General features: G+C 48.6%; 1 protein-coding gene across 1 annotated transcript in view; it reads right to left on the bottom strand.

The window, feature by feature from the left end:
• LOC139274112 (uncharacterized) overlaps window positions 1-16,599 on the bottom strand; it is a 438,299-nt gene that overhangs the window by 299,438 nt on the left and 122,262 nt on the right.

The raw sequence follows: 16,599 nt of genomic DNA, 5'->3' as shown, positions 1-16,599 counted from the left end.
AGTACCCCTTTCCTGCTTTCTCTCCATACCCCTTGATCCCTTTAGCTATAAGGGCCGCATCAAACTCCCTCTTGAATATATCAAACGAACTGGCATCAACAACTCTGCTGTAGGGAATTCCACAGGTTAACAACTCTTGAATGAATAAGTTTCTCCTCATCTCAGTCCTAAATGGCTTACCCCTTATCCGTATGAGAGTTTTCAGTTCCCAGTATCTGCATTACGGTTCTCTGCTCACACATACACGCTTCCTGTTAACAGCGAATTGTCACTCAACAATTGTATAAATACCGCTACCGGTTCTTTAAATATTCTTTAATCTGTCTGAAAACTAGAGAGTCGTCGGTGATGAATTAATGTAGTAATAAAAGGGCCTAGTTTAATTCTGGTCTGGTGTGAAATAAGTTTGAATGCTGGTTCTGTTCTCGGGAGCTCCGGCCGTTCCCGGGCTGTGTATTTCTCTGTTAAGCCGGTCAGTTTAGACCGCACTGCATCAGCGAGCGATGTACACACACAGGACCCGGGTCAATTGCAGTCCTTCCCAGATCTGCCTGCCCCCATTCTCCGACAACGCCGAATGGGGAAATCTGTGCTCTGCCCCGGAGAACTCGAGGTCAGAGCGACGCAAAGCCGATGTCAGTTTCTGAAAATATTAAAGGGCTAATTAATTAATCGTCCATAACTCTCATGTGAAGGGAGCTGGTATATAAATACACGATCAGTAATCAGTCCACCGCACTCTGCCCGTCCCTACAATGGGTTAATGAACACGAAGCTTTGGTTACAAGAGATCGTAGCTCTTTCCTTTGCTGATTTGGTGGCTCTGAAAAGAGCCGTTGTTGCACTTAGTGCCGAAGCTTCGAGCCGAGGCAGGGGGAGTCTAGGCGCGCTCCCCGCGGATGCGGCGAGCCAGCTGGATGTCTTTGGGCATGATGGTGACTCGCTTGGCGTGGATGGCGCACAGGTTGGTGTCCTCAAAGAGCCCCACCAGGTAAGCCTCGCTGGCCTCCTGCAGGGCCATGACGGCCGAGCTCTGGAAGCGCAGGTCGGTCTTGAAGTCCTGAGCGATCTCCCGCACCAGGCGCTGGAAGGGCAGTTTGCGGATCAGCAGCTCGGTGGATTTCTGGTAGCGGCGGATCTCCCTCAGAGCCACGGTGCCGGGTCGGTAGCGATGAGGCTTTTTCACTCCACCCGTGGCCGGAGCGCTCTTCCGGGCCGCTTTGGTCGCCAGCTGTTTGCGAGGAGCTTTCCCTCCGGTGGATTTGCGCGCTGTCTGCTTGGTCCTGGCCATTTTCCTGAACGGATCTCAGCACAATCTGGGACACATAGATTGTTAATGCAGAACGGCCTCTGGGGCCTCCTTTTAAAGTGTGTGAGGGTCCGCCCCGGGGATGTGATTGGCGGTCAGGCTCCAGCCAATCAAGTTTGACCCAAGCACCGAGAGTGAAAATGAAGGGCGGGGATTACTGGGCCCTGATTGGCTGAACTGAAACTGACAGTTCGTTAATTTCAAAAAGCCCGCCAATTTCACAGGATCAACCAACAGAGATTAAATAAAATCTAATTTCCCGCCAGCAATTTAAGAATCCGCTCTTTATAACGGCGATTGTGCCCCATTATAAGTCACCAATCCCATTCTCTGTAACATTCCGGTTTGAATTATGTTCTATTCCCTGATCGGTCTGTACAGGGCGGGAATAAATCCCCGGTCACTGCTTCCTGTAAACACAAAGTCCCGCATCGATCCCGCCAGTGCCATACCATTTAATCGATTCTCACACAGAAACCTCACATGACAGGAATTATGTGAGGAGACTGTGTATCCCGCCCGGTAATTATGACTGTCAGCCGGAGTTTCTGATCTCTCATATTTACAATAGTTGTAAAATATTTAATTCCCATATTCCTACAGCGACTACACTCTCAAAGTACTTCATTGGTGTTGAGACATTGGTCGTGAAAGGCGCTATATAAATCCAAATCTTTCTTTCCATTAATTAAACAGCCGAAACCATTTCCCAACCAAACTGTCCGCGCTCCGATCCCCAGGTCGTTGCTCTCTCTGTGAGGCGGTGGGTGGCTCTTAGAAGAGCCTTTGTGTTGTATTTGGGGGAAAAGGTCGAGTTATTTAGCCGCCGAATCCATAAAGAGTGCGGCCCTGCCGTTTCAAAGCGTACACCACATCCATGGCAGTGACCGTCTTGCGCTTAGCGTGCTCAGTGTAGGTGACCGCATCCCTGATCACATTCTCCAAGAAAACCTTCAGCACCCCGCGTGTTTCCTCGTAGATCAGGCCCGAGATCCGCTTGACACCGCCACGGCGAGCCAGGCGGCGGATGGCTGGTTTGATAATGCCCTGGATGTTATCACGGAGCACTTTACGGTGCCGCTTGGCTCCGCCTTTACCCAGTCCTTTGCCTCCTTTACCTCGACCAGACATGATGATTCTTCACTCAAACAGCCGCTGAATGAGACGCGAGCTCCTCCCGGCTCTTTTTTATATAGCCGGAGCCGACCTGACTGAGAAAACGCAGAGTGAGAGAGGCGGGAAGGGGAGGAGACATAGTCAAGATTGACAGACAGAGCAGAGAGCGGCCTCTGGTCTTCCAGCTCCGCCTCCAGCTTTCTGCAGCCGCCAATTTCAAAACATTTTCCCACAATAGAACCGAAACAGACTCGGAATTTATATTCAAAGCTTCCAGAAACCAGAAGCTTTTAAATGTCTCGTTAAAATTAGCAATCGCGAATATTCCCGCCTATATACAGCCCCTTCCCTGTTAATCTCCCCACACTTCCTCTCACAGACGGGTTCAGCAGTTTGCAAACACCTTATTCCAGCTGATTTGGAGAATGTGGTGTTTAGGGTTTGAGTTGTGAGGCGGGGTATCTCCGCCAGTATCACCCTCTCAGACTCTCCCCCTGAATCTGTGAAATGACAATGACCAGGAACTGAGACTGGAGCCGAACACATCCCCAGTTACAGTGAGGCCCGGGCCGGACATCCCATTCTCTGTGTGTTTTATTGCAGACACTGGGGGAGGGGTGGGTGCAGCCTATGTCAGCGAGTCACCAGGGATCCTGGCTTCATGTTCAATGTTTTCTGTCTGAAATCTGAGCCCAGCCCCGGGACAGGGGTCATTTGATTCGGGGATCAGCTCTTTTCTGAGGTGTGGGTGGCTCTGAGAAGAGCCTTTGGGTTCAGATGTTTACAAGTTGAATTTTTTATTTACTTTTTGGGCGTTGCTTTCTTGGGTTTTGCTGATTTGGCCTTGGCCCTCGGTTTTTCCACCTTTTTGGCCGCCATCACCTTTGCGCCCGAGGCCTTCTTGGGGCTCTTGGGCTTCGCCGCCGCCGCCTTCTTCCTAGCCGCCGCTTTCGCTGTCTTTTTTACTGTTGGCGCCTTCTTGACCGGAGATTTCTTCGCTGCTGGTTTCTTGGCCGAAGATTTCTTGGCTGCTGGTTTCTTGGCCGGAGATTTCTTGGCTGCTGGTTTCTTGACTGGAGTTTTACATAGAAACATAGAAAATAGGTGCAGGAGTAGGCCACTCGGCCCCTCCAGCCTGCACCGCCATTCAATGAGTTCATGGCTGAACATTCAACTTCAGTACCCCATTCCTGCTTTCTCGCCATACCCCTTGATCCCCCTAGTAGTAAGGACCTCATCTAACTCCTTTTTGAATATATTTAGTGAATTGGCCTCAACAACTTTCTGTGGTAGAGAATTCCATAGGTTCACCACTCTCTGGGTGAAGAAGTTCCTCCGCATCTCGGTCCTAAATGGCTTACCCCTTATCCTTAGACTGTGACCTCTGGTTCTGGACTTCCCCAACATTGGGAACATTCTTCCTGCATCTAACCTGTCTAACCCCGTCAGAATTTTAAATGTTTCTATGAGGTCCCCTCTCATTCTTCTGAACTCCAGTGAATACAAGCCCAGTTGATCCAGTCTTTCTTGATAGGTCAGTCCCGCCATCCCGGGAATCAGTCTGGTGAACCTTCGCTGCACTCCCTCAATAGCAAGAATGTCCTTCCTCAGGTTAGGAGACCAAAACTGTACATAATACTCCAGGTGTGGCCTCGCCAATGCCCTGTACAACTGTAGCAACACCTCCCTGCCCCTGTACTCAAATCCCCTTGCTATGAAGGCCAACATGCCATTTGCTTTCTTAACCGCCTGCTGCACCTGCATGCCAACCTTCAATGACTGATGTACCATGACACCCAGGTCTCTTTGCACCTCCCCTTTTCCTAATCTGTCACCATTCAGATAATAGTCTGTCTCTCTGTTTTTACCACCAAAGTGGATAACCTCACATTTATCCACATTATACTTCATCTGCCATGCATTTGCCCACTCACCTAACCTATCCAAGTCGCTCTGCAGCCTCACCGCATCCTCCTCGCAGCCCACACTGCCACCCAACTTAGTGTCATCCGCAAATTTGGAGATACTACATTTAATCCCCTCATCTAAATCATTAATGTACAGTGTAAACAGCTGGGGCCCCAGCACAGAACCTTGCGGTACCCCACTAGTCACTGCCTGCCATTCTGAAAAGTACCCATTTACTCCTACTCTTTGCTTCCTGTCTGACAACCAGTTCTCAATCCATGTCAGTACACTACCCCCAATCCCATGTGCTCTAACTTTGCACATCAATCTCTTGTGTGGGACCTTGTCGAACGCCTTCTGAAAGTCCAAATATACCACATCAACTGGTTCTCCCTTATCCACTCTACTGGAAACATCCTCAAAAAATTCCAGAAGATTTGTCAAGCATGATTTCCCTTTCACAAATCCATGCTGACTTGGACCTATCATGTCACCTCTTTCCAAATGCACTGCTATGACATCCTTAATAATTGATTCCATCATTTTACCCACTACCGATGTCAGGCTGACCGGTCTATAATTCCCTGTTTTCTCTCTCCCTCCTTTTTTAAAAAGTGGGGTTACATTGGCTACCCTCCACTCCATAGGAACTAATCCAGAGTCAATGGAATGTTGGAAAATGACTGTCAACGCATCCACTATTTCCAAGGCCACCTCCTTAAGTACTCTGGGATGCAGTCCATCAGGCCCTGGGGATTTATCGGCCTTCAATCCCATCAATTTTCCCAACACAATTTCCCGGCTAATAAGGATTTCCCTCAGTTCCTCCTCCTTACTAGACCCCCCGACCCCTTTTATAACCGGAAGGTTGTTCGTGTCCTCCTTCGTGAATACCGAACCAAAGTACTTGTTCAATTGGTCCGCCATTCCTTTGTTCCCCGTTATGACTTCCCCTGATTCTGACTGCAGGGGACCTACGTTTGTCTTTACTAACCTTTTTCTCTTTACATATCTATAGAAACTTTTGCAATCCGTCTTAATGTTCCCTGCAAGCTTCTTCTCATACTCCATTTTCCCTGCCCTAATCAAACCCTTTGTCCTCCTCTGCTGAGTTCTAAATTTCTCCCAGTCCCCAGGTTCGCTGCTATTTCTGGCCAATTTGTATGCCACTTCCTTGGCTTTAATACTATCCCTGATTTCCCTTGATAGCCACGGTTGAGCCACCTTCCCTTTTTTATTTTTATGCCAGACAGGAATGTACAATTGTTGTAGTTCATCCATGTGGTCTCTAAATGTCTGCCATTGCCCATCCACAGTCAACCCCTTAAGTATCATTCGCCAATCCATCCCAGCCAATTCACGCCTCATACCTTCAAAGTTAGCCTTCTTTAAGTTCTGGACCATGGTCTCTGAATTAAATGTTTCATTCTCCATCCCAATGCAGAATTCCACCATATTATGGTCACTCTTCCCCAAAGGGCCTCGCACAACGAGATTGCTAATTAATCCTAACTCATTACATAACACCCAGTCTAAGATGGCCTCCCCCCTAGTTGGTTCCTCGACATATTGGTCTAAAAAACCATCCCTTATGCACTCCAGAAAATCCTCCTCCACCGTATTGCTTCCAGTTTGGTTAGCCCAATCTATGTGCATATTAAAGTCACCCATTATAACTGCTGCACCTTTATTGCATGCACCCCTAATTTCATGTTTGATGCCCTCCCCAACATCACTACTACTGTTTGGAGGTCTGTACACAACTCCCACTAACGTTTTTTGCCCTTTGGTGTTCTGCAGCTCTACCCATATAGATTCCACATCATCCAAGCTAATGTCCTTCCTAACTATTGCCTTAATCTCCTCCTTAACCAGCAATGCTACCCCACCTCTTTTTCCTTTTATTCTATCCTTCCTGAATGTTGAATACCCCTGGATGTTGAGTTCCCAGCCCTGATCATCCTGGAGCCACGTCTCCGTAATCCCAATCACATCTATTTGTTAACATCTATTTGCACAGTTAATTCATCCACCTTATTGCAGATACTCCTTGCATTAAGACACAAAGCCTTTAGGCTTGTTTTTTTAACACCCTCTGTCCTTTTAGAATTTTGCTGTACAATGGCCCTTTTTGTTCTTTGCCTTGGGTTTCTCTGCCCTCCATTTTTCCTCATCTCCTTTCTGTCTTTTGTTTTTGCCTCCTTTTTGTTTCCCTCTATCTCCCTGCATTGGTTCCCATCCCCCTGCCATATTAGTTTAACTCCTCCCTAACAGCACTAGCAAACACTCCCCCGAGGACATTGGTTCCGATTCTGCCCAGGTGCAGACCGTCCGGATTGTACTGGTCCCACCTCCCCCAGAACCGGTTCCAATGCCCCAGGAATTTGAATCTCTCCCTGCTGCACCATTGCTCAAGCCACGTATTCATCTGAGCTATCCTGCAATTCCTACTCTGACTAGCACGTGGCACTGGTAGCAATCCCGAGATTACTACTTTTGAGGTCCTACTTTTTAATTTAGCTCCTAGCTCCTTAAATTCATTTCGTAGGAACTCATCCCTTTTTTTACCTATGTCATTGGTACCAACGTGCACCACGACAACTGGCTGTTCTCCCTCCCTTTTTAGAATGTCCTGCACCCGCTCCGAGACATCCTTGACCCTTGCACCAGGGAGGCAACATACCATCCTGGAGTCTTGGTTGCGGCCGCAGAAACGCCTATCTATTCCCCTTACAATTGAATCCCCTATCACTATCGCTCGCCCACTCTTTTTCCTGCCCTCCTGTGCAACAGAGCCAGCCACGGTGCCATGAACTTGGCTGCTGCTGCCTGCTCCTGATGAGTCATCCCCCTCAACAGCACTCAAAGCAGTGTATCTGTTTTGCAGTGGGATGACCACAGGGGACCCCTGCACTACCTTCCTTGCACTACTCTTCCTGCAGGTCTTCCATTCCCTCGCTGGCTGTGGACCCTTCTCCTGCGGTAAGACCAACTCGCTACACGTGATACTCACGTCATTCTCAGCATCGTGGATGCTCCAGAGTGAATCCACCTTCAGCTCCAACTCCGCAACGCGGACCGTCAGTAGCCGGAGGTGGACACACTTCCCGCACATGTAGTCGTCAGGGACACTGGTGTTGTCCCCGTGTTCCCACATGGTACAGGAGGAGCATATCACACGACCGAGCTGTCCTGCCATGACTTAACCCTTAGATACACTTAAATTGCCGACAACAATGTTAAAAGTTACTGACTAATAAAGAAAAAGAAAAACTACTCACCAATCAGCAGCCAATCACTTACCACATTGGCTGTGACGTCACCTTTTGATTTCTTTCTACTTCTTTTTTGACTTCTCTCAGCTGGAGCTGCACAAGTACGTCTCTCTCGACGCTCCCCGGACTGCTGAGCCTTGGCTGCTGGTTTCTTTACCTTCCTTCCCACTTTCCCCTGGTTTTCCTTCTTAGCGACTTTGAAGGAGCCCGAGGCGCCCGTACCCTTGGTCTGCACCAGGAAGCCATTTGTCACATTCCTCTTGATACTGAACCTGATCTGGGACCCGCGCTTGTCCACATCCACGCCTTTGGCCGCCAGAGCCTTCTTTATCGCGGCCAGGGACATCCCCTTGCGATCGCTGCCATCGGCCACAACCTTGAGGATCTGTTCGCCCAACGTGGGACCGGCTGGCTTGGAGCGGGGAGCCGCCTTCTTCTTCATACTGGGAGCCTTGGTTTGAGCTGCGGCGGCAGGAGGAGCGGTTTCGGCGGCTGCAGTGTCAGTCATGTCGGTCACTCTGTGGAAAATCTCTCTGACAGTCAGAGCTCGGTCAGAAATGAAACGGGAGGCGGCGGCACAGAGCAACTTAAAGGCAGCGAGCGGACGGGGCGGAGACATCCTGCTGTCAGCTCCCCGCCCCTCCAGCCTCTCTGTGTTTCTCTCTCCTCATTAACTGTCCGATTCCAATTCAACCCGGGCCCTCCAGAGTCCCAGACTGGCCTCTTTCTGTCCCGAAGACCGGGATGTTTGTTGTCGAGAAAGTTTCATCCGAATTGAAGACAGCAATTTGGATTTAAACCCGTTTTATTGCTGCACTGATCGCGCTCTCTCACCCGATCGCGGACATTTTCTCTGTTTTTCGATTGAAATTTGAAATCACATCAAACTTGACGTTTAATTCCCACTTTAGACCTGAGCAGGGCAGCAGGGCGATCCTGTGACAGGAAAATCTTTGAATTTTACACAAGCGGGACTCTGGAATCCGGCGATGAGACGGACACACAAACACAGTGACATTAATCTCACCGGGCCGCCCCTTTAACACACTCTCATCACACAATGTTCACATCTGCACATTCACAGCACAAACTGTCCCAGATTTACAGCTCCCAGCACAGGGTTACCTCTCCGCTCGGCCTGTGCTGCCGATTCTCGGGGTTAGTTGTAGTTTCCCAGCTCAGTAAGTGTTAAACACTCTGAGGCCGGCGCTCCTCACAATATCTGTTCCCCAGATTCAGGGGCAGGAGCCAATCACAGCAGTGGCTGGCTTAACCCATATCTGCAGTTAAGTGGTTATATTGTTCCAATGCAGAAATATGTTTGATTAGTATGAAAATATAAATTATATGTTCACCGTCCCTCCAGCCTTTCTTTGTCTCTCGCCTCCTAAACTGAGCGACATTCAACAGTAACGAGTGTCCTATCCATCCCATGCTCATCACCCAGAGATGTGTCTCCATATTACGCTCAATACTAGTATCAGACATTCCTGTACCGCACTACGAAAGATAGAGAGAGATACACACACTTTATCAGTCTTACACTTGGTATCAGTTTCCCATATTACGCTCAGTCACAGTGCCACACCGTCATGTACAGCACCAGAGAGAGAAACAGAAACAGTATCAGGATTGTACTTCCAATAGTGTTTCCACATCATGCTCATTAGCAGTATCCCCCATCACAGACAGTACAAGAGAAAGAGGATTGTAACAGAGTCAGAGATGGGGGAGAGTGCTGAGTGAGAGACAGGAGAGATCGAGGTCGGGCGGTGAGACACAGAAACATGCACAGGAGCAGTTCCAGACTGACCTGTGAGGTCCGGTCTTATCCTGAAAGTCCCATTGGGGAGATAGAAGATGCAGTCCCCTCTCTCACTGCTGTTGTACCACAGAGGGAGACATTATTAATCCCACACTGCTGGACAGTGTCAGAGACTGAGAGAAACAAGGTCCCACATTTAACCATCGCTTGCCTGTTGTACTCCCTGTAATCTTGCAGCTCATGGCTGTTCGGTATTATTCTCAGTGACTGAGTGTTTCACTCTAATTAAATTAATCTGGGAACGTTTCTGTCAGATATTAACTCCTGCACAGTCCCAGCAAACACTCCTGCTCCCTCGTCCCTCTGATGATTCTGCAGGATTGCTTGGTGAAGACGGGCTCACGAAGAGAAAAACATCCTGCATGGCATGATCCCAAATTGAGCATCTCAAAGAGGCAAGGCCCCCAGCTTTAAACATTCTCTGCCCTTCAGGCCTCCATAACCAGTGCCTGTGAAGAGACACTTGGTCACTCAACCAGAAAACTCCAGGACTGGTTTGATGAGAATGATCAGGAGATCCAAGAACTAACAGATCGCAAGCGCAGAGCATTTCTGAGCCTCAAGCAACAACACAACTCAGGAGCAGCAAAGCAACATTACAGGCAGCTCAAGGCTGAGGTCCAACAAAAAACCTGGGACCTAACAAACAGCTGGTGGATGGAGAAAGCACAGGAGATACAACAACTGGCCAACAGCCATGATGTGTGAGGATTTTTCATCACAGTCAAGGCCACCTATGATCCAAACTCCCAAGGACCCACCCCACTGCTGGCCAAGAACGAGGAAACCATCAAGGACACCGAGGCTGTCAGGGTCCGCTGGAAGGAGGACTTCGAAGATCTCCTCAATCGAGACTCTGCCTTTGACTCGAGTGTTCTCAATTCCATCCCGCAGCATGCGACCTGCCACCACCTCAGCGAAACCCCAACGGTGCATGAGGTAGGAAAAGCCATAAGACAACTCAAGAACAACAAGGCTATGGGAGCGGATGGTATCTCTGCTGAGGCACTAATGTATGGCGGAGAGGCGCTGTTGACGCGGATACATGACCTCATCTGGAGGGAGGAGAGTATGCCGGGAGATCTGAGAGATGCAGTGATCGTGACCATCTTTAAAAAAGGGGACAAGTCCGACTGCGGCAATTACTTAGGAATCTCCCTGCTATCAACCACTGGGAAGGTTGTCGCTAGAGTCCTCCTCAACCATCTTCACCCTGTGACCGAGGAGAACCTCCCAGAATCACAGTGCGGATTTCATCCCCTATGGTGCATAGAAACAGAGGAACATAGAAAATAGGTGCAGGAGTAGGCCATTCGGCTCTTCGAGCCTGCACCACCATTCAATAAGATCATGGCTGATCATTCAACTCAGTACCCCTTTCCTGCTTTCTCTCCATACCCCTTGATCCCTTTAGCCGTAAGGGCCATATCTAACTCCCTCTTGAATATATCCAATCAACTGGCATCAACAACTCTTTGCAGTGGGGAATTCCACAGGTTAACAACTCTCTGAGTGAAGAAGTTTCTTCTCAACTCAGTCCTAAATAGCTTACTCCTTATCATTAGACTGTGACCCCTGGTTCTGGACTTACCCAACATCGGGAACATTCTTCCTACATCTAACCTGTCCAGTCCTGTCAGAATTTTATATGTTTCAATGAGATCCCCTCTCATCCTTCTAAACTCCAGTGAATACAGGCCCAGTCAATCCAATCTCTCCTCATATGTCAGTCCAGCCATCCCAGGAATCAATCTGGTGAACCTTCGCTGCACTCCCTCAATAGCAAGAACATCCTTCCTCAGATTAGGAGACCCAAACTGACCACCTCACCAAGGCCCTGTACAACTGCAGTAAGACCTCCCTGTTCCTATACTCAAATCCCCTAGCCATGAAGGCCAACATACCATTTGCCTTCTTCACCACCTGCTGTACCTGAATGCCAACTTTCAATGACTGATGTACCGTGACACCCAGGTCTCGTTGCACCTCCCCTTTTCCTAATCTGCCGCCATTCAGATAATATTCTGCCTTCGTGTTTTTGCCCCCAAAGTGGATAACCTCACATTTATCCACATTATACTGCATCTGCCATGCATTTGTCCACCTACCTAACCTGTCCATGTCACCCTGCAGCCTCTTAGCGTTCTCCTCACAGCTCACTTCATCACCCAGTTTAGTGTCATCTGCAAACTTGGAGATATTACACTCAATTTCTTCATCCAAATCATTAATGTATATTGTAAATAGCTGGGGTCCCAGCACTGAGCCCTGCGGCACCCCAGTAGTCACTGCCTGCCATTCTGAAAAGGACCCGTTAATCCCGATTCCCTGCTTCCTGTCTGGCAACCAGTTCTCTATCCACGTCAGTACATTACCCCCAATAACATGTGCTTTAATTTTGCACACCAATCTCTTGTGTGGGACCTTGTCAAAAGGGCAAATACATCAGCTCCACTGGTTCTCCCCTGTCCACTCTACTAGTTACATCCTCAAAAAATTCCAGAACATTTGTCAAGCATGATTTCCCTTTCATGATTTCCCATGTTGACTTGTCACTGTCACTGCTTTCCAAATGCGCTGTTATTTCATCTTTAATAATTGATTCCAACTTTTTCCCCACTACTGATGTCAGGCTAACCTGTCTATAATTATCCATTTTCTCTCTCCCTCCTTTTTTAAAAAGTGGTGTTACGTTATCTACCCTCCAGTTCATAGGAACTGATCCAGAGTCGATAGACTGTTGGAAAATGATCACCAATGCATCTACTATTCCTAGGGCCACTTCCTTAAGTACTCTGGGATGCAGACTATCAGGCCCTGGGGATTTATTGGCCTTTAATCCGATCAATTTCCCTAACACAATTTCCCGCCTAATAAGGATATCCTTCAGTTCCTCCTTCTCACAAGACCCTCGGTCCCCTAGTACTTCCAGAAGGTTATTCGTGTCTTCCATCGTGAAGACAGAACCAAAGTATTTGTTCAGTTGGTCTGCCATTTCTTTGTTCCCCATTATAAATTCACCTGAATCTGATTGCAAGGGACCTACATTTGTCTTCACTAATCTTTTTCTCTTCACATATCTATCAAAGCTTTTGCAGTCAGTTTTTATGTTCCTGGCAAGCTTCCTTCACACTCTATTTTCCCCCTCCGAATTAAACCCTTTTTCCTCCTCTGCCGAATTCTAAATTTCTCCCAGTCCTCTGGTTTGCTGCTTTTTTGGGCCAATTTATATGCCTCTTTCTTGGATTTAACACTATCCTTAATTTCCCTGTTAGCCACGGTTGAACCACCTTCCCCGTTTTATTTTTACTCCAAACAGGGATGCACAATTGTTGAAGTTCATCCATGTGATCTTTAAATGCTTGCTATTGCCTATCCACCATCAACCCTTTAAGGATCATTTGCCAGTCTATTCTAACCAATTTCACATATCATACCATCGAAGTTACATTTCCTCAAGTTCAGGACCCTAGTCTCTGAAGGAACTGTGGCACTATCCATCTTAATAAAGAATTTTACCATATTATGGTCACTCTTCTCCAAGGGGCCTTGCACAACAAGATTGCTAATTAGTCCTTTCTCATTACACATCACCCAGTCTAGGATGGCCCGCCCTTTAATTGGTTCCTCGACATATTGGTCCAGAAAACCATCCCTAACACTTTCCAGGAAATCCTCCTCCACCATATTGCTACCAGTTTGGTTATCACAATCTATATGTAGATTAAAGTCGCCCATGATAACTGCTGTACCTTTATTGCATGCATCCCTAATTTCTTGTTTGATGCTGTCCCCAACCTCACTACTAGTGTTTGGTGGTCTGTACAGAACTCCCACTAGCGTTTTCTGCCCTTTGGTATTCCGCAGCTCCAACCATACAGATTCCACATCATGCAAACTGATGTCCTTCCTTACTATTGCGTTAATTTCCTCGTTAACCAGCAACACTACCCCATGTCCTTTTCCTTTCTGTCTATCCTTCCTGAATGATGAATACCCCTGGATGTTGAGTTCCCAGCCTTGGTCACCCTGGAGCCATGTCTCCGTGATGCCAATTATATCATATTCATTCATTGCTGCCTGTGCAATTAATTCTTCCACCATGTTATGAATACTCTTTGCATTGAGGCAGAGAACCTTCAGACTTGTCTTTTTAACACACTTTGCCCTTTTAGAATTTTGCTGCAATGTGGCCCTTTTGGATTTTTGCCTTGGGTTTCTCTGCCCTCCACTTTTACTTTTCTTCTTTCAGTCATTTGCTTCTGTCCCCATTCTACTTCCCTCTGTCTCCCTGCATAGGTTCCCATCCCCCTGCCATATTAGTTTAACGCCTCCCCAACAGCACTAGCAAACTAGGACATTGGTTCCGTTCCTGCCCAGGTGCAGACTGTCCGGTTTGTACTGGTCCCATCTCCCCCAGAACCGGTTCCAATGTCCCAGGAATTTGAATCCTTCCCTTCTACACCACTCCTCAAGCCATGTATTCACCTGAGCTATCCTGCAATTCCTACTCTGACTAGCACGTGACACTGGTAGCAATCCTGAGATTACTACCTTTGAGATCCTACTTTTTAATTTAGCTCCTAGCTCCCTAAATTCAGCTTGTAGGACCTCATCCCATTTCTTTACCGATATCTTTGGTACCTATATGCAGCACGATAACTAGCTGTTCACCCTCCCCCTTCAAAATGTCCTGCAACCGCTCCGAGACATCCTTGAACCTTGACCTGGGAAGCAACATACCATTGTGGCCACAGAAACGTCTATTTATTCCGATTACAATAGAATCCCCTACCACTATTGCTCTCCCACTCTTTTTCCTGCCCTCCTGTGTAGCAGAGCCACCCACAATGCCATGAACTTGGCTGCTGCTGCCCTGCCCTATGAGTCATCCCCCCAACAATACCCAAAGCAGTGTATCTGTTTTGGAGGGGGATGACCGCAGGAGACCTCTGCACTGCCCTTCCTGTTGGCCATCCATTCCCCATCTGTCTGTGTAACCCTTACCTGCGGTAAGACCAATTCACTAAACGTGCTATTCATGGCATCCTCAGCATCATGCATGCTCCAGAGTGAATCCACCCACAGCTCCAGTACCGCAATGCGGTCTGTCAGAAGCTGCAGCAGAGTACACTTCCTGCATATGTAGTCGTCAGGGACACTGGAAAAGTCCCTGAGTTCCCACATGATACAGGAGGAGCATGACACCTGTCTGAGCTCTCCTACCATGAGTTAACCCTTAGATCTACTTAATTTGGCAACAACAATAAAGGGTACCCACTGATAGGGAAAATAAAAATAAAAACTACTCACCAATCACCAGCCAATCACTTACCCCCTTGGCTGTGACGTCACCTTGTGATTTCTTTCTACTTCTTTGTTTACCTTCTACCCCTGCACCTGCACCAGCAGGCCTCTCCGACTGTTGGGCCTTTTATAGGCCTCTCCGATGCTGCCCCAGACTCCCGCTGCTCGAACTCCCGCCTCTCCGACTGTTGGACCTTTTATAGGCCTCTCCAATTCTGCCCCAGACTCCCGCTGCTCGAACTCCCGCCTCTCCGACTGTTGGGCCTTTTATAGGCCTCTCCGATGCTGCCCCAGACTCCCACTGCTCGAACTCCCATCTCTCCGACTGTTGGGCCTTTTATAGGCCTTTCCAACACTGCTCCGGACTCCCGCTGCTCGAACTCCCGCCTCTTCAACTGTTGGGCCTTTTATAGGCCTCTCCGATGCTGCCCCAGACTCCCACTGCTCGAACTCCCGCCTCTCCGATGCCGAGCCTTTTATAGGCCTCTCCAACACTGCTCCGGACTCCCGCTGCTCAAACTCCTGTCTCTCCGATGCCGAGCCTTTTATAGGCCTCCCTGACACTGCCCCTGGGCACAATGGACATGATATTTGCAGCGCGACAGCTGCAGGAAAAATGCAGAGAGCAGCACCAGCCCTTATACATGGCCTTTTTCGACCTTACAAAGGCCTTTGACAATGTCAACCACAAGGGTCTATGGAACTTCCTCCTCCATTTCAGATGCTCCCAAAAGTTTGTCAACATCCTTCGCCTGCTCCACGATGATATGCAGGCAATGATCCTTACCAATGGATCCATTACAGACCCAATCCACGTCCGGATTGGGGTCAAACAGGGCTGTGTCATCGCTCCAACACTCTTCTCAATCGTCCTCACTGCCATGCTCCACCTCACAGTCAACAAGCTCCCCGCTGCAGTGGAACTAAATTACAGAACCAGAGGGAAGTTGTTTAACCTTCGCTGCCTCTAGGCCAGGTCCACGATCACCCCAACCTCTGTCGTTGAGCTACAGCACGCGGATGACACCTGCGTCTGCACACATTCTGAGGCTGGACTCCAGGATATAGTCGATGTATTTACTGAGGCATATGAAAGCATAGGCCTTAGGCTAAACATCTGTAAGACAAAGGTCCTCCACTAGCCTGTCCTCGATCCACGGTGCAGCCCTTGACAATGTGGACCATTTCCCATACCTCGATATATCAACAAAAGCAGACATTGATGAGGAGATTCAACACCACCTGCAGTGTGTCAGTGCAGCCTTCGGCCACCTGAGGAAAAGAGTGTTCGAAGACCAGGCCCTCAGGTCTACCACCAAGCTCGTGGTCTACAGGACTGTGGTAATACCTGCCCTCCTGTATGGCTCAGAGACATGGACCATGACAGCAGACACCTCAAGTTGCTTGAGAAATATCACCAACGATATCTCCCCAAGATCGTACAAATCCCCTGGGAGGACAGGTGTACCAATATCAGCGTCCTCTTACAGGCTAACATCCCTAGCATTGAAGCACTGACTACACTCGATCAGCACCGCTGGGCAGGCCACATAGTTCACATGCCAGACACGAGACTCCCAAAGCAAGTGCTCTATGCGGAGCTCCTTCACGGCAAATGAGCCAAAGGTGGGCAGCGGAAACATTACAAGTTCACCCTCAAAGCCTCCCTGATAAAGTGCAACAACCCCACTGACACCTGGGAGTCCCTGGCCAAAGACCGCCCTAAGTGGAGATAGTACATTCGGGAGGGCGCTGAGCACTTCAAGTCTCATCGCTGAGAGTGGAAGAAATTAAGTGCAGGCAGCGGAAAGAGCGTGCAGCAAACCAGTCCCACGCACCCCTCCCCTCAACGACTGTCT

This window comes from Pristiophorus japonicus, chromosome 9 (assembly GCF_044704955.1).
Source record: "Pristiophorus japonicus isolate sPriJap1 chromosome 9, sPriJap1.hap1, whole genome shotgun sequence".
In the NCBI taxonomy this organism is placed as follows: domain Eukaryota; kingdom Metazoa; phylum Chordata; class Chondrichthyes; family Pristiophoridae; genus Pristiophorus; species Pristiophorus japonicus.
The sequence above is the reverse complement of the archived record's forward strand: the minus strand, read 5'-3'. Positions and strand labels throughout refer to the sequence as shown.